Raw genomic sequence first — 25,772 nt, forward strand, 5'->3', positions numbered from 1 at the left:
AAAATAGTTTGCTTACTTATTAAAATATTAAGACATAGTGTTTCTACCTTCAGTGAGTAACAGAGGTGCCCAGGAGGCTTCCGAGTACTGACTGATCAGCATGCTGAGCTATGCAGTGTACGATCCCCTGGGAGTCTTGTGTAACCTAGACTAGATAACGCTTCCCGAAGACAATTCTTTGTACCCTAGGGAGGAACTCAGCCACCTCCTCACATCTCACCACTGTCCGAGTGACTGAGCTGAGAGGATGCAACAGACATCTGCGCTCCATCTTGGTTCGTGGAAACCCCTACTTGGTGCTTGTGCTCAGTAGTTTGATGTCAACTTGGCACAAGCTAGAGTCACTTGAGAGGAGGGAACCCCGACTGAGAAAATGCCTCCATAAGACTGGCTACAGGCAAGACTGTAAAGCATTTTCTTAATTCACAATTGGTGGCGGAGAACCCAGCACATTGTGGGTGAGGCCATCCCTGGACTAATGGTCCTGGGTTCTATTAGAAAGCAGAATGAGAAAGCCAAGGGAGCAAGCCAGTAAACAGCACCTCTCCATGGCCTTTGCATCAGATCCTGCCTCGAGGTTCCTACCCTGTTTGAGTTCTTGTCCTGACTTCCTTTGAGATGAACAGTGTGGTGGTTGGAATGAAAATGGCCCCCTAAAGGTTCATAGAGAGTGGTACTATTAGGGGGTGTGGCCTTGTTGGAGGAAGCGTGTCACTTGGGGTGGGCTTTGAGGTTTCAGATGTGCAACCAGGCCCAGTGTCACTCTCTCTCTCCTTGCTGCCTGCCAATCCAGGTACGAAACTCTTGACTACCTCTTCAGCATGTCTGCCTGCATGCTGCCATGCTTCACACCATGATGACAATGAACTAAACCTCTGAACTATAAGCCAGCCCCAATTAAGTGCTTTCCTTTATAGGAGTTGTCATAGTCATGGTATCTCTTCACAGCAATAGAAACCTTAACTAAGACAAATGGTGATATGGAAGTGTAAGCCAAATAAACCCTTTCCTTCCCAACTTGCTTTTTGGTCATGGTGTTTCATCATAACAATAGTAACTCAAACTAAGACCATGCTTGTCTCTATTTTCACCCATTGGACAAAGAAACTATGAAAGAAGTCCCTGTAGCCCTAGTATTTGAGGGAACTATGAAAGGGACCCACTTTCCACACCAGAAAGGCACAAAGTGAGAGATAAGCCTGCATGATGTTAAGTCGATGGTGACATCACAAAGCATGGTTCCCACTCAACTCATCCTGCAGGCTCCTTCCAGCACTCTGTAAATTGGCCAGAGCGTTAACCCTGGTGCCTCCCAGGTGCTAAGTCAATGTTAAAGAATGACGGAGAAAATGAACATAATGGATTTTTCTTAAGTAGTAGTTGAGGAGGAGAGGGGAAAGAGAAAGTTTCTTTATAATATGACTCTGGTCTAACCAATGCAAGAGGAGGCAACTTTGACCCCCTTTCCCCTCAGGCTGGAAAGGTATCTATCCCCTTGTGGGCCTGTTAAAAGTTGCAAAAGCTGGGGAAGGTGATGGCCAAACGTTATTATTAGTAGTCTGTTATTCCTCTTTCCCATCTCAATGCCTCTCCCTTAAATGATTTTGTTGCTGTAACAGTAGCAAATGGGTAGCCCCTCCCCCCCCAAAAAAAAGCAAAACCAAACCAAGCAAAACAGTAACCATATTTAAAAAAAATAATACTCCCTGGACTTCAATTGAATCTGAGAAAGGCAGTCTCTAGCAATGTAAACACTAAAGACAGAATGAATTTTTGAGAAGTGCTGTACAGCCTAACCCTGTGCATTCACTGGTTCTCACCTTTTTAATAACCCACAAACTCAGTCCTTCTCACAGAAAACCCAGCAGTCTCACCCCACTTCTCCACCAAGAGTTCCTAGCCAAGAGCTGTAATGAGGTCTCCCGGAGGGAGGGCCAGCTCCCATTATGCTCATTGAAGATGTCACTTATCTGCTGAGCAACCCTTGTAAACAGTGAGCGTCTCTCTGGACGCAGTTCACAGGGTGATTCAGTACACTTACATGGTTTTGTTTTGATTTTTTTTTTTCAATTAATCCTCTCTCCCAACAAATGTGCTAATCTGTACTGGGCCCCCTTGTCACTGGTGTGAATTATCTGAGTTTTAGTGTTTCAGAAAGCATCTTACGTGTTCATAAAATGTTACCATTTAAGTGTAGAGTGTTAGCCCAGTGCAAAAGGCTGGGAGGTGGCACTGAGGCCAAAATTCCAATTAGAAATGGGGTGGAAAGTGCAGACTGCCTTGGTTACATTAATGTTTAGAGAAGTCCAAGTAAATTATGGTAGACTGATGATTATACCAGATACTTTATGAAGCCATGGGTTTCAGATTCATTTAAATGAAAGTAAGTTATTCATAGTACATAGAGATAAAAGCATGTCTAGATTCAATATGGAAGCTGGAGAGATGGCTCAGTGGTTAAGAGCACTTGCTGCTCTTCCAGAGGACCTGAGTTTGGTTCCCAGCACCCACATAACTCACAACCAATTGAACTCCAAGGGATCCAACCCCTTTTCTGGTTTCTATGGATAAACATATAAATCATTAAAAATGATTTTTTTTGGTTGGTTGTTTTTTGAGATGGGGTTTCTCTGTGTAGCCCTGGCTGTTCTGGAATTCACTCTGTAGACCAGGCTGGCTTGGAACTTATAGAGATCTGCCTGATTCTGCCTCCTGAGTGCTGGGATTAAAAGCATATGCTGCCACCAAAAATAAATCTTTTTTAAAAGATTACATGTGAGCTGGGTATAATGGTTCAGACCCATAATTCTAGCACTTGGAAGCCTGAAGCAGGAGAATCACAAGTTTGAGACTAGCTTGGATTACATTATGAGACCTGTCATATACAAACCAAAAAAAAAAAAAAAAACCAACCACAAAGAAAAAATTATGCTGTTTTCTAAAAAACATAAAATTAGAGATTATCTAAAAGTGAAATAACTCAGAAAGATGAGTGTAGCAAGCATTCTCTTATTTGTGGATCCCAGATTTGATATAAAATCATCATATATGTATGTGATGTCTGGAAACACATTGTCCTTCAAGCAATTGGTAAACATCCTGTAGCTAGGTTTTTTCCTATAAGAAAATTATGTGTATGTGGTGATGGGGAGTGTACACATTGGTGCAGGTGCCCATCAAGGCCAAAAGAGGGGCGGGGAGGCGTCAGATCCCCTGAGCTGGAGTCACAGTGGTTGTGACCCACCAGACTTAGGTACTAGGAACTAAACTCTGCTCCTGTGAAAGGAGCAGGACATGCTCTTAAGCACTGAGCCGTCTCTCCAGCCCTGGGCATCTGTTGTTGTTTTAAATGATGAGAGACACCAAGTTACCCAGTCTCTGTAGCTGAAAAGAACAGCAAAGCTTAGACCGGGGAGGGAGGGACAGAGTTCCTTCTACAACTGATGCGTTCCCAGAAGGGGAGCAGGAATAAGGAAAAAGGATGTACTAGAAAGAAGATGGCAATGAAATCATGGAATCCAGAAACCAGTGAGAGAGGGGGAATGATAGAGAATGGTGACTGGTGGGTGTGTGCATTTGGGGCGAACGTTAAATTTTTAGCCTTGCTGCACAAACCCGTGCTGAAGAATGGCAGATGCCTGCTCAGCCTGATGCCTTGCTTAAATGCCCAATTTTGGATCTCCAACCTTTTTTTTTTTTATGTTTATGTCATCACACTTTTGATTCATAGAACAGCTGAGTATCCTCATGTTTACATTACCAACTGAACCGTCTCCCTGGTCCACGTCAGAATACCTTTATCCTCCTCTCCCTTTAATGTAGGACTAACAATGAGGAAAACGTGAACGGATATGTATGTTACACGGTGGTGCACACACGAATGTGCTGGTGTGTGTGCCTGTGCACTCCTGTGGAGACCAAAGCAGATGTCTTTGTCCATCACTTTTTGAGGTACTGTCTTGGCATGGGGTCTCTTGCCCAACAGACGCTGGCTGTTTCAGGGAGGCCGGCCAAGTTACGGGGATCCCTTGTCTGCACCCCAGTGCTGGGATTATAAGCACCCATGGCCCACTTCTCACAGGGTGCTTTGGGTCAGACACAGGTCCTCAAGCTTGCAGAGCAGGCACTCTTATTCACTTCACTGTCTCCCTGCCCATCATGTTTACACAATGCTGCCGGCAGCCCCACTTGATTACTATGGACGTGGGACCCATTTCTTCTTCAAAACTCGAGTTTGGATATTATTTAGTGGACAAAATAGAGTCAAAATGACATTTGCCCCCATTTTATTTTTCATTTCTTCTACCAAGGGAACCATTTTACTTTATTTTATTTTATTTATTTTTGAGACAGGGTTTCTCTGTGTAGTCCTGACTATCCTGGAACTTGCTCTGTAGACCAGGCTGGCCTCAAAATCACAGAGATCCACCTGCCTCTGCATCTGTGCTGGGATTAAAGGTGTGTGCCACCACCAGCCAACTCATTTTGTTTTCTTAGTATTTGGGACACAGTAAGCTTTCAACAATGATTATGATTAATGTTTGAACATGATTGAAAGATTATGCTGTCAGGACTGGGACCATCAACACATTTCATCATGGGTTGTGGAGGGGCCCATAAGGCTTCACCCCTCTCTGAGGAACTTTAGGTAGTTAATGGTTGCTGGGGAGAGTGGCTGCCATTATGTCATACTCCATATGTCATACCCTCACCTGTCCTCACACAAGCAACCCTCATTAAATGCAGAGGGCCACAAGGGCGAAGAAAGGCATGAAAGTGGGAGGTGCTAGGGAAAAGGGGCTCAGTGGGAGGGGAGGGGACAAGAGGGGGGTATGATCAAAGTACTTTATACAAGTGCAAAGGGCAAAACTAAGTTTATGCGTCCCACACAGTGGTGGGGTTACAGGAGCATGTGGCCATGCTCAGGTTTTTCATGGCCACTGGGGATCTGAACTCAGAACATCATACCTGCTTAGCAAGCCCTCTCACTCACTGAACCAACGCCAGCCCCCATCACTGATATTTTTATAGCTAACATATCCCAGTCATGTGCCTCACTCATAAGAACTTAACAAGCCCAAAGAATGCACAATCTTTCTACATGGCTCCCATGTTCTATTTAAATCAAGGAATGATGTCACCTGTTTAAATACAAATCAGGTCTGCCTCAGCAAGGTGGTGAGTGTGACACCTACCCATAGAGGTTAAGGAAGTTGAAGGTGATTCTGGGTTTAACTGTTCTTCTTTGGGGTCCTCCCCCACAGTCCTCCAAAGAGGAAGAGACAACCCTCTGGAATCTGAGGGATAGGACAAATAGAGAAGACTGTAAGGGCCAAACTCATACTCACAACCCCCACCCCCAACAAATCATTTTCTAATTGATATGTCTTCATCAACATAAACCCAATTTATGGCAGCATGCAGGCAGCATGTTATTTTTAGAAGAGTGCTGTATACAATGGGGGTGGGGGCGGGGTTGCAAATGAGAGCAAAATGGAACAGACAATTGCTTTGGGGGACGGTGCAGATTAGTACATCATTGCATACTAACAAAGTGCTAATTGCCCCTTTTGACCACGGGCCCAGTTTACAAAGCTTGCGCACAAATGTGCTCTGTGCACTAAATCACAAAACTAACGCTGCATTACTTCTCAGTACAGCTTGCAGATTCTTGTAGGGCAGGGTGTGTTAGCATTCATTAAATCAGGACAGGGAGAGGGAGAGAGCGAGACAGAGGCAGAGAGATGAGAGAGGAGCAGAGCAGGCACTAATCACTCAGATTACAAGTGTCACACTTGTTCTAGGACAGCACCAGTCAAAGCGAACAACATCAATTTTCTAGACTTGCGTTTGGATAACACAGTTTCAAATCAGCCATGGGCAGAAAATTGGAACTTAACAGCTAAAATAATAAGCTAGCATTTAATTTTAGCCATCATGTGCTCTGTTGTATGTGTGTGATTGTTTATTGGGGGGACTGTTTGAGTTAACAAGTCAAATAACGTACTCTCCAAAGCAGCCTAAAGACTGTGCCAAAGGCTAAGTGAGTCTCATCTACAGAAAGCATGAGACTATGTGCTGCGGGGCTCACCTTCTTATTTCGTATGGCAAAATTTCTTTGAGACACTTCTGAAACACAAATAAGTAGCTCCACTATGTACCAATAATGAATGTGCTGAGACGTTTATTAGATATACAAATCTTAGCACCTTGAAAGACCTTAGAATCAAATAATTTCATCATTTAATAGACATTTGTTGAGTGACTATTTATGAGCTAAACCCAGGAGCTGTAGCTACATTCTTTTTTATTTATTTATTTAGTTAGTTTTTCCTTCTTTATTGGCATATATTAACTATACAAAATTATGAATTTTATTATAAATTTTTGTGTCAGATATAATGACCTATGCCATATATATTGCCTTAGTTATTTTTCTGTTGCTGTGACAAAAATACCTTGACCAAGATAATTTATTTTAAAAAAAAGTTTCCTTGGCTTATGGTTTCAGAAGGTTAGAGGCTGTGCTGGTGGAGCAGAGACTTGGTAACAGGGCCTGGAACAGCAGCTGAGAACTCACACTTGATCTAAAAGTAGGAAGCAGAGAGAGGCTCATACTGGGGATGGCATGAACTCCTTTGAAACCTCAATCCCTCCCCAATGACATAGCTCCTCCAAATGAGGCCACACCTCCTAATCCTCCCCAAACAGTTCCACCAACTGGGAACCAAACACTCAACTATATGTGAGCCTTTGGGACCCTTCTCACTCAAGCCACCACACGCCATCCTTGTCTATAATGTACTTTGATCATGTACACCTTCCCACCCCCCTGCTCCAGCTGTCCCCTCTTGTCACACTTTCCACTTGTCCCTATCCTCTTCCCAGATCGTTCTGAGCCATCTCTTCACCCCTTCATATTTGTCTTTAAGTCTGGCTTATTTTTCTTAACATGATGATTTCCAAACCCATCTGTTTTCCTGTGAACAGTGCTGATTTCACTTTTCTTTGACCCTGAATACACTCGGCTGTGCGTGTAGACCACATTTGCTTTCCTCACTCACTGTGGATGAAAAACTAGGTGGATTCGAAGTGCTTTTCTGCAGTGGCCCAGGCTGCAGTAATCACAGGTATGTGGGGATCTTCGAACTAACTTGTTTCCTTCAGGCATAGTCCCAGGAGTGGTGTAGGCTGGGCTGTGTGTAGCTGTACTTTTCATTTAGTTTGGTTTTTAGGAACCACCATACTGATGGTGGCTGGGCATTTCTGGAAGTGGTGTACAAGAGTGCTTTTACCCATGTCCTTGTCAACATTTGTGGTTTTCTTAACAGTAGCCAGTCTGACGGGGGTGGGGTAGAATCTCTGTGTAGCTTTGATTTGCATTTCTTTTAGGGCTAAGGATGCTTATTTATAAAATATAATAAAAATGTATTACAGTGGTTATTCTTTGTTGTCAACTTGACTACATCTTGAATGAACTAAAAATCCAAACTACTAGGCACACCTGTGAGGGATTTTTAGTAGATTGGATCATTTGAGGAAGGAAGACCCACCTTAAATGTGGACTACACCTTCTCCTGTCAGTCTATAAAAAGGACAAGGAAGAAAGTTTTGCTCTTTGTCTGCTCACCCACACTCTTACTGACAAGTCCATTCCTTCACTAGCATAGAATCTTCAGGATTCTAACATATACTGAAGACCAGCCTTGTGGACTGAACAACTACTGGATTCTTGGCTTTCCATCAGGAGACAGCTGTTGTTGGACTAGCTGGACCATAGTCTATAAGTCACTCTAACAAATCCTGTGTGTGTGTGTGTGTGTGTGTGTGTGTGTGTGTGTGTGTGTGTGTGTTTTCTACTAAATCTCATATGTATGTATATATGTATGTATGTATGTATGTATGTCTATATGTGTGTGTGTATTCATTCTATCAGTTCTGTTCCTCTAGAGAACCCTGAATAATACATGCATTTATTGGTGACCTGTACATTGTTTTAAAAACTTCACTTGGTTACTATTGAGTGGGTCGTTTGTCCTTTGGTGTTTCTGCCGTCTCCATGCCGTCTCTCCACTCTGGTCATTGTTTCTTTGACCACACAGAGGCTTCTGAAAGTGCCACTGGTCAGCCAGTTCTTCAGATTGCTCACTAGTTTTCGAGGCATTCCGAGAGTTGCTGCCTGCGCCTCTCTGAAGAGTCCCTTACAGCCTCCTCTAGCACTTCCGCCATCAGGTCTGTATGGGAGGCTATGGCGAGGGGGATTATTTTTCCTGATTTATTTCCCAGACTATTCATTATTGGTATATAAAAAGGCTACTGAATTTTCCATGTTCGTTTTATATCCTGTTACTCAGCTGAAAGAACAAATCAGTTCGAACAGTTTTCTAATGGTGGAGTATTCAGGGTCTTTCAAGTAAAGGATCATACCATCTGCAATAGGGAGAACTTTGCTCCTCCCTTTCCTGTGTATATCCCCTTTATTTCTCTTACTTTATTGTCTTGGCTAAGATTTCAAGCACTGATGGAGACCATGGAGAGAGGGACACCCTTGTCTTGTTCCTGACCTTAGTTCATGACTGCTCTCAGAGGAGTCTCTAAGGAGAGCTGATGGTGTGTGAGTGAAGCTCTGTAATTTCAATGACTCTGGGTTGTTTTACCAACAGCCACATCGACCCTCAGGAGCAGAGGACATGTGGGGGAAATGAAGCCAAACACGTTTATATTTGGAAAGTGATGGAAAGTGACCAGGAAGATACACGTTTGCAATATATGAAGTGGTTTCCAGGAGTGGCTGCTGACAAAAGCTATGGGTCAGATTCTAAAGTTCAGTAGAATCCCTCTCCATCCCAGCCTGTGGCTCAGCTCTGGGCAGTTGGGGCTGAGTTTAAAAGGGTGACTGAAACAGTGAGTCTGTGAAATAAGATGGCACCTTCTCTAACCCACAGCCATCTCTGTTCTCGTCCAAATGCTATGGATCCGTTCATGGGGGAGGGAAAGACTACCACTTTCAAAGAAAACTGAGCTACATTTCAGTTAACAGTAGAAAGAAGGATGTGGCATTGTGTTGCTTGGTTTGCAGAGATCAGAAGTTAGGATATTATCAGGCAGGCTTATTGTTATGAATATAACTTTTTCTTTTAAATATTTTATTTGTGTGTCTATGTGCATGTGTATGCACACGTATGTGCAGCTGGTCACAGAGGCTAGAAAAAGCATTGACTGCCCTGGAGCTGGAATTAACCAGGAGTCATGAGCCTTTCAGTGTGGGTCCTGAGAATGAACTCGAGTCCTCTAGAAGGGCAGCAAGTGCTCTTTAACCTCTGAGCCTTCATCCGGCCCCATGAACAGAACTATGTAAAGTCAGGCTTTGTCTGTGACCAAGCGAGCCAGCTATGGCTTGAGAGGGAAGTGTGGGTTTGTTTCTAGTTTACTAACTATCCAGGACTTTTGTGATGTTTTATGACAATCGTCTGAAGCTCAGATTTCAAGACTGCACAGCTTTAAGAAGGCAGGTCTTGCATCATCAGACATCATCCTTGGCTAGGAAATGTCCTGCTGGAGAACCGAAAGGGTCATGTTGGAGATGAAAAACTCGGAAAAATTAAGTGTCGTACGTAGGGACTGAGCCATTTGGTTGTTTGATTTGAGATTCGGTTACTCTTTTTGTTTGTTTGTTGAGATGGGGGTCTTACGTAGCCCAGGCTGGCCTCAACTCACTATGTACCTGATGATCTTGGAAATTCTGATCCTCCTGCCTCCTCCTCCTGAGTGCTGGGGATTAGAGGCATGCACCATCATGCCTAGTGTATGCATTGCTGGGGAAGGAACCCAGGGTCTCCTGCATGCTAGGCAAGCACTCTAGCAACTGAACTATATCCTCTGCCTTTGACTTAAGTTTTAAAATAAATCAAGTAATCAGTTTTTGATAAAGTCATGTTTCTTTGTCTTTGAAAGTGGGAGGGGGAAGCAAGGAGAAGCCTGGGCTTCCCCTTCGCTGTCTCTTTTTTGCTGTGTTCTAGGTGCTCTTCATGACATTCTGAAATTCCCACTGTAGTGGAAACAAACGGGGTTCCCTCTCTGCAGTCTCCCTGTTTGTCCCCTTTGACTGGTGTGTGCTGACGCTTAGCTGTCACTTCGGGCTTGTTAGTCAAATTATGGTGATTAATGCAAACAGCCAACATGAACTTTGAGCTGCTCAGATGCTCCACAACCCACGTGCTGGCAGGGTGCCATCCTTCTACATTGCCTAAGCGACTCGGACACCTTTCAACACCAAGGGAGCTCTTCCTCAAGCACAGAGCCCTGTGACTCGTAACTGACTCAGACACATTTCAAAACCCAAAGACAGCTTCCTGGTATTTGATACAAATGTGATGCTGAGGTCCTTTCAGAAGGTAACCTTAATGAGGATGTTTGAAAACACATGGCTTTAGGGGGAAGAGCTGTCTTCTCACAGCCCCTCCCTAAGCAGGGGCGTTTTCCTTCCTGGAAGTTTGGAAGCACAGTGAAGCCTCCATTGCCCCTTCTTCCTCGTGCAGGCTTTTCCTTTAAGTGGGTTTTATATTTTTATCAGTGTATATTCATTGTACACAGTGTCAAGTTTCATACACATTCTTTCAAGTATTTCACGCACTTGAGAATTCACACTATCCCCTTCTTTGAGTTCTTCTCCCAGTTCCCTCTGCCTACTCTCTTCTCTTCCCCTCCATTGGTCTACCTTCTGCTTTTATTCATGTGTGTGTGTGTGTGTGTGTGTGTGTGTGTGTGTGTGTGTGTGTGTACATACATACAGTATGTGACGTATGTCATATATATGCTATCTCTATAAAGAATTCTATGAATCACAAATGAGTGAGAAAATACAGTATTTGTCTTTCTGTATATGATTTATTTCACTTAATTTGATGATCTCCACTTGCATATATCTTCTGCTTTATGGCTGAGTAAAATTCTGTTGTTGTTTTTTTAAGCCAAAAATTAAAACTTCCATTTGACCCAGCTATATCACTTGGAGGTATGTACCCAAAGGCTGCATCCATGTTCATTGCAATACTTCCTCGGTAGTCAAGCAATAGAACCAGTCGAGGTGTCTGTCAACAAGTGGGAGGACTTTAAAATAGCAAAGAACTACCAGCATCCCCACGGTGTCATCCACACGTGGAGAATGTTCATGTATGTCCATCACTTTCTTAACTTGAAGCAGATATTTTGGAGATTGGTAAGATAAAGAAATGTATTTAGAACTTTGAAACTTTCTCTAGAAACTTGTAGAGTGTTTATGATATCATAGAGATACCCCAAGTCTGAAATTCTCCAGAAAATGTAACATTCAACATTCTGACCTGATATAACCTTTGAGCTCTTGCCAAAAAAGATTTCCTGTAGCCCAAGAGCCAATTATGACACAAATGTTCCATCAATACAAACTGAAGTGGTTTTTGTTTTCTTAACTGGGGTATACCCTATGAAATCAGCTCCCACAACACACCACTCTATAAGTTGATAAAGTTGGTTCAGAAGGGTCAACTCATGGAAATTTTGATGTCATTGGTCTGTCTCATCCAGCTGTTTATTACTGATGTCCATCTGCCAAGATCTTAGCTTCTTATTCTGTCCCCATTATTCACAGCTTGCTCATGCTAAGTCATTCATTCAATCACGATCTGTCAGTGACACCATCATAGCAAAGCAAGACAGTAAAACACGGTGTCGGCATGTTCCAGTGGAAACATCTAGTCCATTGGTTCCCATGGCCATGTGGATTCCAGCTGCAGTTGATCTGACATTGGTTACCACGGCTGTGTGGGTTCCAGCTCAGCTGCAGATTATCTGAGAGGATGATGTAAAATGCACATTTCATTACAGTTTCTGTTTGAGTAAAATCAGGTTTTTGTGACATTTCATTTTTACTTATAGTAAAATCCACTTTTAAATATTTTTAATCATTTTGACACAGTCATATCATCATAGTCATTATCAATATATAGAAGATATTACTTAAAAATGTTCCTCTTACCACAGGTCAATGATTCCTCAAGCTCCTAGCCCTAGAAGTCTGTTTTATTTTTTTCTATCCCCTTGCCCCTTCAAGACTGTTGTATACATGGACTGATATGGAATGAAATTTTCTTTTACTTAATGTAATTACTTTGAGTATATCCATGTAATTGCATGTGTCAATGACTCATTTAAAAATTTATTTTATTTGCTTCTTATTTTGCTTTGTGTCTGCATTGGCAGGAGATTGTCACAGCATTCATGTGGAGATCAAAGGACAGCCTGCCAGAGACATTTCTCTCCTTCCATTGTGTGGACTGAACTCAGGTAGTCAGGCTTGGCAGCAGGTGCCTTTATCTGCTGAGCATCTCACCAGCCCCAATTCATTGTTTTTATTGCTGGGTAGCATTATATTATTATATGAATTATGAATTCATATTATATGAATAAGCTATAATAATTTACTTGTCCACTAATTAGTTAAAAGATGTTAACCTTGTTTTAACATTTTTATATTAGGGAATAAGTAAATAAATAGTGAAAAATATTCATCTACATGTTTTTGAGGGAAGGATGGATGACTAATAAGGCAAATATAATCCAGATGTGTAATACACACCTGTAAATGCACTCCATGTAACATGGCAGTGGTGATGCACAGCTGTGTAGATGTAACCGTCTTATTAAATAAGAAACACAGAACCAAATGCAGAGTTAAAAACCCAAGAGGTCAGAGCAGCAGTAAGAGCTGAGACTTAAAACCGCCTTCTTACCCTTCCTGCCGCTGCCGTCCTTCCCCTCAGCAAGAGACCTACTTCCTGTGTGTCTGTCTTTTTGACTTTCTGTTCTGCCTTCTCATTGGTTGTAACCCAACCACATGACCTCCTCGTCACTGCCTGTCTGTACAGACCTCCAGGTCTTCTATGGTTGGTATTGAGATTAAAGGCATGTGTCTCCATGCTGGCTGTGTCCTTGAACACACAGAGATCTGTTTGTCATGTGATTGGGATTAAGGACATGTACCACCACCGCCCAACTTCTGCTATGGCTTGCTATTAGCTCTAACCCCCAGGCAACTTTATCTATTAACATACAAATAAAATCACATTTCAGTACAAATAAAATATCACCATACACCTGTAAACCCATCCTGTGTAACATTGCAATGGTCATGCACAGCTGTAAACCCATCCAGTGTAACATGTCAACAAAAGATCAGGAATCAGGCAAGCCTCAGTGGTGTGGGATGTTCTGTATGGCAAATGTGTTGCTCTGATTGGTCAATGAATAAAGCACTGATTGGCCAGTGGCTAGGCAGGAAGTATAGGTGGGACTAACATAGAGGAGAAAAGAAAGAACAGGAAGGCAGAAGGAGTCACTACCAGCCACCACCATGACAAGCAGCATGTGAAGATGCCCGTGGGCCATGAGCCACATGACAAGGTATAGATTTATGGAAATGGATTAATTTGGGCTATAAGAGCAGTTAGCAAGAAGCCTGCCACAGCCATACAGTTTGTAAGCAATATAAGTCTCTGTGTATACTTGGTTGGGTCTGAGCGGCTGTGGGACTGGCGGGTGAGAAAGATTTGTCCTGACTATGGGCCAGGCAGGAAAACTCTAGCTACACCTCAGCTACATAGAGAGATGAATCCAACTGGGGCTTCATGAGACCCTGTCTCAAAAATATTTAAACCCTACAACAATAAATCCCAGCAAATGTATATGTTAAATATGTTAAATAAATATAATTATTAGGAAAATACATATTAAAGCCATAATAAGATAACATTAAATACCCATTGTGGATTTACCCATAAGGGATGTCTCATCCCCTAGAGTGGGAGTACAGGTGCTTGCAGGTTGCCTGTATGGATGCTGGGAACTGTGCTCAGATCCTCTGCAAGAACAATGTGTGATCTTAACCACTGAGCCGTCTCTCCAGCCCTGGAGTTTTTCTTTGGAAGGCCTGACTTTTGATGATGGTGCTCAGGATCTTACAGAAAGAGAAAGCTTCATCCCCTCTGAGAAATCTGTCATTTCTGCGTTGTGGAGCCCTTTCCTCCCCAGTGACGGAAGGCCGTTCAGATGTCACCCTCAGCAACAATAGCAGCTGTGACAGTAAAAGGCAGACGAAGATGGTGTGGCCTGAATCAGCGTCCCTGCTTCCCACTGCAGGGTTGACAAGCTACACTGAGGCCTGTGGCCTGGGCTTGGGACATAGCTGCTAAAAGCACTTTCTTCGACTCCTCCTAAGTGGGCTCTCTGCAATGGCCAGTGACTGTGAGCACTTCAGACAGGCACAGCTGTGGGCGAGCACAGGACCATCTTGTTGCATTTCTATAAAGAAAACAAGCTGACCATGTACTTGGAGCCAAAGATGCTGAAGCGCTTCTCCTAAATTTAAAGTGGTTTTAATTGTTTCAAGGCAGAATGGAGGCGTTCAGGCAACAGTGACCAGATTTTGTCCAATTTTATACAGGTATTTTTTTTTCTGTTCTTCTATAGGATCATGTCAGTATATTTATTATTATTATTTCATTATTATGAAAATGATAATGTTATATATCAGGATGATTTTAAGTAGTCTGTGATGTGTTTTACATAAACTGTCATTTCATATAGGGGAGCAGGAAGGCAGCTGGAGAGATGAAGCAAGCTGAGCATCAGAGCCCTCTCTTGCTGTCTTTGATTCCTGAGATAGGCTCTCACATGCCTAGGCCAGCCTCTTGAACTCCTTCCTGCACCCCTGAGTGTTGAAATTACACACGTGGACACCAGGCCTGGCAGGATGCTTTTACTTCACAATGACATGGCTTGTTGACAGAGTTCATCATCTGCATACCTTTCTGCCCCTGCAGAAAAATCTAGAAGCCATATCACCTCGGCTATCCTTGAAGCATCCGTGCCCAGGATTCCTTGGAGAATTCAGCCAATTGATGTCATCAGCAGAACCCACTTCCCTGATTCCCCACATCCCTGCAAACCCCGGCTATCCCCAACTGTTACACTTCCCGCCCATCTTGCTATAGGTGGAAAACCGAGTCTCACTGTTACTCCCTCTTACCCTTGGTAGGGTTGGCTATGTTTTCAGATTCATAGACAATTCAGATTTCTTCCTCTGCTTAACTGCCTCTTTACCCTCTGCTCCCGAACCTCACTGTCCCAGCCTCTTCAGGTCTGTGTTAGAGCACTTCTCTTTTAGAAGGCATCTGTGCATCTTTAGTTTGAAGCCTAATCTGAAAGCCCCCCCCCCATCCCCTTTTTGAGGATTTTCATGTCACGGGCCCTTACTGTGATCATGTGTCTCTTCCATTATTTTCTTCTCTTTCTTTTCTTTTTTTGCTGTGGGTTCCTCTCATTCCTGTCACTGGAATGGCAGGGCTGTCTTTATTCCCCTTTCTGTTTTCCTTTGGTTATTTTCCTTTTGGATTTCGTTGTTCCTCTTCCTCCTCAGACACACACACACACACACACACACACACACGCACACGCACACGCACACGCACACGCACACGCGCGCGCGCGCGCGCGAGAGAGAGAGAGAGAGAGAGAGAGAGAGAGAGAACACACAGAGAGAGAGAGAAGAGAGAGAGAGAGAGAGAGAGAGAGCGAGAGAGAGAGAGAGAGAGAGAGAGAGAGAGAGAGAGAGAGAGAGAGAGAGAGAGAGAGAGAGAGCAGGCTGGCCTCAAGCTTCCAGTGCAGCCAAAGATGGTGTTGAGCTCCTGACCCTTCCACTTCTGCCTTCTAAGTTCTGAGCTGACAGGTGAGCAGCCATACATCTGGGTTTTTTCCTGGTTTGCTTTGTTTTACATCATCCATCTTCATCTATGATTAGGTCGTGTTTAGCCTTTACTTTTAACGTATTTAGATACATTTTCCTAGTCTTGAGAATAAATCAATATTTATAACCTACACCCTTCTAATAGATTTTTTTACTTTTATTTCTTCCATCTGCACTAGAATTATTTAATTTCAACACAAATCAGGCTTTTAACCAGTTACCACGCATCTGTAATCCCAATACTCATGAGGCAGAAGAAGGAGGATCACTGCAAATTGGAGGCCAGCCTGATCTACATAATGAGTCCAGGCTAGCCCAAGCTACAAAGCAAGATCCTTTCTCAAAAGAAAAAGTAATAGCCTCTGTTGTTTGAATCTAAGATGGTCTTATAATAATAATAATAATAATAATAATAATAATAATAATAATAATAATAAACAGAGCCAGATATCAGGGTGAAAGCTGAAAGATCAGAGAAGCAGAGCAGCCAGCCACTAGTTCTTACCTCTACAAAATCCCCAGCCTAAAGAGTGAGCTCCTGTTTCCTCAGGCCTTATATACGTTTCTCTACCCAGACATCACTTCCTGGGGTTAAAGGTATGTGTGCTTCCCAGTACTGGGATTAAAAGTGTGTGCCACCACTGCCTAGCTCTGTTTCCAGTGTGGCTTTGAACTCACAAAGATCCAGACGGATCTCTGCCTCCCTAGTGATGGGATTAAGGGTGTGTGCCACCATGGCCTGACCTCTATGTCTAATCTAGTGGCTGGCTTTGTCCTCTGATCCCCAGGCAAGTTTATTGGGGTACACAATACATCACTACATTCACTATAGCCTTTAACTAGAACTATGACATTCTCCCAGACAAGGAATCTGAAGCTGAGCACAGCCATGAGAGGCAGGTTGCATCCTGGGACATTACTCTACAGTGCTGGTCATATGGGGAATGGAGAATCATTCTTGAGAGACAGCTCCACACCTGTCACTGAGCACATGAACGCCTCCATACACCAAACAGTGTTCATTCGGTGCCGTTCTTTAATATGACACCGTTTCCCTGGTCTGACACACTGGAAGACATTGAGAAATCAACAGAGAGTTGCCTCGGTCTAAAGGGCAAACGTGACTTATTAGGAATCCTCCTTCCTTTACCCTTCCTCATTTATATGTCCAGCACGTGTTAACTATATACTAAGCTCATTGTGTAAACAAAGTGAGCATGCTCTCTCTTGGTTTCTACTTTTACCTCTGTGTGTGTGTGTGTGTGTGTGTGTGTGTGTGTGTGTGTGTATGTGTGTGTGTGTGTGTGTGTGTGTGTGGTGGGTTGCTTATGTGCATAAATCACATACCTGCACACACATGTAATGAGCGCGTGGCGGGCCTGTCCCTGCTGGTCCCGGGGGCTGTACTGTGCTTTGATCCTCTGTCTGCCCCTCTTCCCCATCACCATCCTGCTTCTGTCTGCATCCACTCAGAACAGGGCTGGAGACAGCGGGCTTGGGGTCAGGGCTTCTTCCCGCAATTCACACCTTGCCCAAAGAGACTCCTAGGAAACCGCAGTAATTGGCAAATGATGTTTTATTGAATTGGTCTCCTCAAATTGTCACTGGGACAGAGTGAGAAATTGCTATATGCCCTGCCAGCAGCCTCCTGTTGTAGCTGCTCTAAAAAGGCCTCTGTAGACTCGGCATGAAAGGTGAGGCCATTAAGAGCTGTCCCAGGCTCTCAGGACGTCTCTTCTCTCTTCTTCCTTCTCTTTCCTGTGTCACACCTCTAGCACCTGTCCTCCAGGAACTCATTTATATACATATCGGATACACACACACACACACACACACACACACACACACACACACGCACGCACGCACATACGCACACATGCACATATACACACACACACGCGCACACACACATACGCACACATGCACATACACACACACACACGCACACGCACGCACACACACACACACACACACACACGCACGCACACACACACACACACACACACGCACACGCACACACACACACACACACACACGCACACGCGCGCACAGTAAAGCTTGAGGAATACATTGAAGAGCATGGGTTAGGAGTCAGGTTTCCCGTTTTCTTTGGGCAGCACTGTAATCTGAGGCAAGCTAACTCTCCATGTCTCTCTCTACCTTATAGGGTGTTTCTCTTTTTTGATTTTTCACTTAGTTTTACTTTATCTGTGTGGTTGTTTTGCCTGCCGGCATGTTTGTGTGCCAAAAGTGTGCAGTGCTTGTGCAAGCCAGAAAAGGGCATCTGATCCCATGAAGTGGAGTTGCAGATGGTTGTGAGCATCATGTGGTTGTTGGTGAGTCCAAGTCCTGAACCATACATAGCCCTCTGCAAAAGCAGCCAGCGCTCCAATGCATTGGACCATCTTTCCAGCTCTATCATGGCATTTTTATAAGGATGGAATGGGCACATTCATATCCAGCTAAAAGCCAGGGGCTGGCACCGTGGTTGGTGTTAGCCGCTTTGGTCAGCACAAATTTCCACTGTGCTCTCATTTATGGGGAGTTCTGGGCATGAGTACTTTCACGGTAATGTTCAGTGCTGTGGCCTACAGCCTAAATTCAACTTGTTTCCCTGTGTGGGTGGAGGTGAGTAAAATGTGTGTGACTTGCCATTTGCTTTCATATGAGTTCAAGTCCTGAGAAACTTGGGAACTGGCAGGTAATGTCCTCTGGGTGCCCTTTTGGAGGAGGCGAAGTTAAATGTCACGTGCCAGGTGCTGAAACTTCCTGTCAGGACAGTGAGTAGGGGAGCAGGGCCTTTAAAGATCTGCCCTGGTCCATGTCCTGGTGCCCTGCAGTGCTGTTCCTGATGTTTTCTCTTTGGGAAGAACGTGGGCTGGGCCTGCTGATACAATTCCCCACAAACCCGAACAAAGGGAGAGTTGGTGGTTTCTGCCCAATAAGGCCCTTCTGTTTCTTTTTTCTTTAAATTAAGATTTATTTATTTTTATGTATATGGGTGGTTTGCCTACATGTATGTGTGTGCACCACATGTGTGCCTAGTATCTATGGAGATGGAGGAGAGTGCCAGATCCTCTGGAACTAGAATTACAGACAGTTGTGAGCTGTCATGTGGGTGCTGGGAACCAAACATGGGTCCTCTGAAAAAGCAGCCCGTGTTCTGAAGTGCTGAGCCAGCTCGCCAGCTCCCCCTGTCTCCTTTTCCACCCTCGGTTGTGATGGGATCTAGTTTTCTTTTTTGCTTCTGAGTTTCAACCTCAAGGAAACTATAGCTTCCAAGTCAATGTGGATGCCCAGTGCAAGAGCTTTGATCACACTTGGGTGGGGGTGCCAGTCTATTGGGAAGGACTGTCCTCCAGTTTTTAAATTTGCCTTTTAAAATTGTATATCTATTTTTATTTACCATTTTTTGAGAATTTAATTTATAGGTACTATATTTACATTGTTTCCCCCTTTTCTCTTCTCCCTCTTACTCTTGACATGCCTCCACCCTGTTCCCTCTCAAATTCATGGCCCCCTTTTTCTTTAATTATTGTTACATGCATGAGTGTGTATGTACAAATATATAAATACAACCTTCTGAGTCCATTTAGTATGTACATGTTTTAGGGTTGACCACCAGGGATTGGATAAGCGATCAGGAGGCTCATCCCTGGGGAAGACATATTCTCCCTGTCGGTAGTCATTAGCTCTTCATCTAGGGGTAGGGCCCCGAGATGTTTCCCCCATCCACGCTGGCGGTGGCGGTATTGTGCAGGTCCTGTTTCAGCAGCCTGTTGTTGAGATTTCATGGGTATAGCTCCCTGTTGTGTATAGAAGACACTATATCATAGTGGATGTCCTGGCCCTCTTAAAATCTGCCCCCTTCTTCTTGATGTCCCTTGAGTCTTAAGTGTAACGACTGTGTTGTAGATGTGTCATTGGAGTTGGCACGCCACAGTCAGTTGTCCTGTGCATCTTGAGAATCCCTTTAATGATCTCCATCTTCTGGAAAAGGAAGCTTCTTTGATGAGGGGTGAGAGCTACATTTATCTGTGGGTATCGGGATGTATATTTATTTAGCATACAGCTAGAAATTGTGCTAATTTGGCAAAGTGGCAGTGGTAGGCTCTCCTGTAGGTTCCATGACCTCGCCAGCCATGGGTAGTTGCTAAGTTTATAGTACTTGGCATGATTTCCCTCCTAACGAGCAAGTCTTAAGTCCAATTATAGAGTTGTGGTTATCACTGGGATAGAAGGCCACATTGCACCTTTAGGGATATCCTGGTGTGCTGGCCACGGTTGTGGGTTGTATGCATCACAGCTGGGCAGGCAGGACTATTGACTGCTCTTCTCCCTTGGCAGTCTTTGTAGCATCTCCTGGTACTATGAAGCTAGTCCACAGGGAGGAGGCTTTGGTCAGAGGAAAAAAAACTCTTGACTGGAAAGTCCAGACTTTAGGCTTCCCTGGACAACACTGGACAAAGAATTGTGTTGGGCCACGCAAGTTCTCTTTTCTATGTCAAATTTACCTTTATTAATTGACAATGATAAGTTCTTTGATATAATACATCCTGGATTGTAGGTGAAGGGTCACAAACTTCCCAAGCTGCTGAAAAGAGAGACAACTAATCCTACAACTGAGAAGGCTCGTTGACCTTTTACATTTTCAGGAATACACTCCTGCCTCCTGCAACATTTAATAGAACAAATTGTTCTCAATAGCGTCTATACAACCAAGCACTCAACTCCCTGAAATGTAAACACACAGGTGGACAAATTTTAGGAGAAATAAAATTAGAAAACAAGAGAAAGGTATTCCCACACACACATTAACAATTTGTGTAAATACCAAAGAAGCTATCAAAGGCTGGTAGTTGGAGGTGCTAATACAGTTACCAAAACTTTCTGCCCACCTAACGTGAGAGGATCCCAATTTTCATGAGTAGAAATTTGCTCTGTGTGTATGTGTGCACACGCATGTGTGTGTGCGTGCCTACGTGCGTGCGTGCATGTGTGTGTGTGTGTGTGTGTGTGTGTGTGTGTACATACACATGTTTATAGAGGCCAGAGGTCAACCTCAGGTGTCAGAGCTCAGAGGATATCCACCTTGTTTTTATTGAGGCAGGGTCTCTCACTGGTCTGGATCAAGGCTGGCTGGTGAGCACACCCCAGGGATCTGCCTGACTCTGCCTCCCAACTGTGGAATCAAAGCTCACACTACCACACCTAGGTTTGTACACATATTCTCAGCATTGAATTCAGGTCCTCATGTTTGCACGGGGAGCACTTTACCAACTGACCTTTCACCTCTACCTGCTGGCTGCCAGCCAACCTGCCTTCCTCCCTCCCTCCCTCCCTTTCCTCCTCCCTCCCTGCCTCCCTCCCCCTCTCTCCTCTTACTTCCTCTCCTCCCTTCCTTATCCCTTTCCCTCTCTTTTCTTTCTTTCTTTCTTTCTTTCTTTCTTTCTTTCTTTCTTTCTTTCTTTCTTTCTTCCTTCCTTCCTTCCTTCCTTCCTTCCTTCCTTCCTTCCTTCCTTCCTTTCTTTCTTTCTTTCTTTCTTTCTTTCTTTCTTTCTTTCTTTCTTTCTTTCTTTCTTTCATAATGAACTGGGGCCAGATAGCAAATTGATCAAGAAGTTGCTAATGGAGGATTGAATGGAGGTGTGTGATGGATTTTGGAGCTTGTACAATGAACTTCCAAGAGGCAACATTTATTCATTCATTCACTCACTTGCATGCATTCATATTTCTAGTGGACAGTATCAGCTAAAATTTATAACCACAGTTATTGACTAGAAAAGGGAAACTGTGATACTGGCTATGAGATCAGCTCTGAGTGTTGTGGGGGAAACTCCTCAAGAGATCTTTAAATGTTTTCTCCTGAGGAAAACAGGACTTAAGAAAAAGCTATGCCATTAAGATCATCAGCTTCTAGGCAGGAAGCTTGGCATATGAAGCTCCTCAGTGCTATGAGCTATGGCTGTCTGAAGAAGAAATGGTAATAAGTCTTTAGAAGCCCACTAGGAAATCAACTGCTCTGCCTGTTATGGGGAAATCCAGGCACCACTTTCCAGGAGACACAGGCTTCCCCTTGAGTCCTACACCATGAAGGTAATGAGTCCCCTGTGTAGGAAGCCAGGCACCCAGAGACACATTGTCATTGATCTTCGTCTCCGAAGTACAAGTTCACCCACAAGTGACTCAGACACTTCAAAGAAGTGGCAACCCCGATAGGATAAGGTTGTTATCTTGCAGTAGAATTTAGTTTGGAAATTAATCACCTATCATGCAGTATAACCTTTGTCATTCCCTGCCCACTTTCCTTACAACTAATTTCAAATAAGTTCTTTTTTATTTATTCAAGAAATTATATGAAAAAAAAACCCACCTCTGGTCAACTTCACAAGATTTTGAGACTGTATCTGAGGCTTGTGGTTGGAAACTTGCTTTTAGTGATCTGCCGGTATCTTGTAGTCTTTGCAAAGATAAGAACATGAGACCTCCACTTCATAGGTGCCCCAGGTAATATTTGATCTACCAGAGATGACATAATATAAACCCGAGCTTTACATAACTCTTTTAATGGTGTTAACATTTGGACGGGAGGAATAATAAGCATACTGCTGTTGACTATTTTCAAAAATGTGTGAGCATGTTCCATGGATCTCAGCTGGATATTAAAGACAAATAGGAAAATTAGTGTGCATATTATTGTAGATGCCCAGCTTCATGTGGGGCAACATAATCATAATCCAAGCGTCACTTGCAATATGAGGGCAGTAGAGTTGTTTGGGGGCTGAAGTATAGCTCATTAGTAGAAAGCTTGGCTAGCATGACCAAGATCAAGTTTAATTCCTAAGGCTTGTAAAAGACATTTAATAAAATATAATACACATTTTCTGTCTTTAATAAAATTATGCTATTAAACTATTTGCATTAATTATGCATATTTGGACTGGACAGAATATAAAATGAAAAAGATGACCCTCTCTCCCTCCTTCTCTTTCCCTCCCTCCCTCTCTCCCTCCCTCCCTCCCTCCCTCCTTCCTCCTTGCTGTCCATTCAGGCATTTTTCTTCTTTTTTACACTTTTAGATCAATGAATAACTCACCACGGATATCCAGCAAGAATCATACTGTACAAAATGTAGTTCATCCTTCTAAACCTGTGATTAGATCTTCCCGTCTGCCAGGAAGGATGTGCTCCACACAGTGTAAGTAGCTACTTTCCATTTTCTTGTAGTGTTTTCTGTGGGCTCATGGCACTTGGTTCATGTTTTAGACCATCCATATCTAGTAAATAATATCCACTTGTGAGTCTCTAATGCCTAGGCTTATATCTGCATTTCATATTGTCTTTCCTGACTTCTTTTCCTCTACCTAGCTTCTGGGCAAGGGAGAGTTAGTTTTCTTAGGAGTCCAGCCCCTGGTAGGAAGACCATGTTCTAGTGGATGGCCCTACTCCCATGAGTATGTGGGCAGTACAAACTGAACTTGGTGGGTTATAAAAAAGAAAGAAAAAAGTTGGAAGGAATGAGGAAGTAAGAGTGGATCTGGGAGGAATTAGGGGGAAAAGTAGGAGGCGAATATGATCAAAATACATTGTAAAGTATTTCCTGACAGGTAGCAGGTGAGAAACTTTCTGCAAAGATTCTCTGTTTCTGAGATGAGGACCTTGTGGCAAAGTATTCCATAGGATCTGGTAGCCAGACAAGGACCTCCCATACACAACTTCAAGGAGATAAATTCTGCCAGCAATTTAAGGGTGGTAGAGGTAGACTCTGCTCCAAGTCCCTTGGCTGAGAGCCCAGCCTAGCAGGACACATTGGCTTCAGCTTCAAGATGCCCCAAAGAACTTGATCTTGAGACATTCAGTGGGTGCTTTTCAAAGCTCCCACACACCTGATAGTTTGAGTTCTTAAGCAACACAATATTTATACACTGAAGTATTAACACAGAGCCCTGGAGGTGGTGGGTCGGAGCTGCTTCCAGCTTCTGGTGTCTTTATGCACACACACACACACACACACACACACACACACACACACACACACACATCTCCTATGAAAGAGGAGGTTCTGACCCCACAATCTCTACTCTCTTTGATTCCAAAGACTTGTTTGCTGGATGTGAGGGTGAGCTGTCTGAAACATCTGTCACCCCATTGGTCGCCAGGGTTGGTTTAGCTGATCTGGCTGGCTAGGCTAGGGTCCCCTTTGTCACCATTCTGTGTTTGGCTCTCCAGAAGTTGCATGTTCAGTTTAAGAGAATGGCCTTCCCCAAATAGAGGAGGTGAGGTGTTCAATCAAGGGTAAACGATCGCTGCACTCCCCTGCCAGAACGTCCAGACGAGCTCTCAAAGGATCCCCCGAGTGAAGTCTTTTAGAAGATTTATTTTGTTTAGTTTGTGCATGTGTTTTCCTGCAAGTATGTATGTGCACCTGGAACTGAACTTATAGATGGCTGCATTGCCATGTAGGTGCTGGGACCCCAGCCTTATATCTTCTGCAAGAGTAGTAAGTGCTCTACCACTGAGCCCTGCTCCACCCCCAGCCTAAGATTTTGATCTAGGATACACTCTATTAAATAGTAGATTCAGAATTTTCTGTGAAACATTTTGTAATGTTGAGACTGGAGTCTCTTTGGTTCAGCAAAGGGCTTTCTGAAGGTATTCAATTTCTGAAATAAATATGAAGCTAAACTTGGTGGAGACCAGAAAGCAAGTCATCATAAGCTAGGGAGATCCAGAAATGAAGGATGTGGCCCAGCAGCTGCAGGTAGACAAGTTAGTCAGTGAACACTAGATGGCCAGTGCCTCCTTGCAGGTCCTGATGTATCTCCTTGACTCCCAAACTCCCATTAAAAGCCATGGAAGCTTCTATGTGAGAGGGAAAAGAGGGGAGTTTCCTACACAGAGGGATGCAGTTCTTCTGGGGTCAGAATCCTAGTGATACAAGGCTGGGAGCTGCAGCATGTCTGAGAAAGAACAACATCTCAGAGTGGTAGCCTGTGGAGTCAGCCGAGGCCCAGGTACACGTCCAGTACTGCAGACATGACAAATGAGAAGCAGGCTGCATTGGCCGTGATGCGGCATGCCTCAGCAGAAACAAAGCCCACAGGATTTCTCAGCCTTGGTACATTGGCATTTGGGACCTGGCAGTGCTGGGTTGTGGAGGACAATAGCAAGCATAGGATGCTCATCAGCATCTCTGAACTCTCATCATTTGTGAGGACCCCACACGCTCTAGGCATTAGCCAAAAAATCCTCCATCTCATACACTAGATTCTCTAAAGACCTGGGAAAGGCTCTGGACTCTGTGGAACATACAGTATTGACTTTAAACACACTCGAGGCTGGAAACACACTGGTAATAAGCGGAGACTGAGTCGGAGCAGATGCTCAGTTGGCAAAGTGCTTGCTGTGAGCATGAGGACCTGAGTTTGATCCCCAGAACCCTCATAAAAAACCAGGTCTGGTGGTGTGCCCTTACATTCCCAGTGGAAGGAGGCAGAGACGGTAAGATCCCTGGGACTTGCTGGCCAGCCAGCCAAGCCTAATCATGGGGGCCCCAGCTTCCAGGGAGGACCTGGTCCCAAAAAGTCAGGTGGATGATTCCCAAAGACTGACACCTGAAGTTGGCTCTGTCATTCACATGCACACACATGTGAAACCCTCCCATTGAAGCACACAGACACATAAACACATGTGCATATACACACTCACATGTGTGTGTGAGTGTGTATGTGCCAGGCACGTATTCAAAAGTGTTTGCTATAATGCGAAAGAGAAGTGGTTATGCTGTGTGTCTAGATATTTCTATTTAAAGGGAACACTTGTGGGTCCCAAGTGTACTTTTTCTCCAGGAGAGTAAAAGTCACTAGTGGGGCTGGAGAAATGACTCAGCAGCTAAGACCACTTGCAGAAGACACAGGGTCAGTTCCCTGTGCTGATATTGTGTCCCCCAGTGTATTCTGCACCCTAATAAATTTATCTGGAGGTCAGAGAA

The sequence above is a fragment of the Peromyscus maniculatus genome, chromosome 7 (assembly GCF_049852395.1).
Source record: "Peromyscus maniculatus bairdii isolate BWxNUB_F1_BW_parent chromosome 7, HU_Pman_BW_mat_3.1, whole genome shotgun sequence".
In the NCBI taxonomy this organism is placed as follows: Eukaryota; Metazoa; Chordata; class Mammalia; order Rodentia; family Cricetidae; genus Peromyscus; species Peromyscus maniculatus.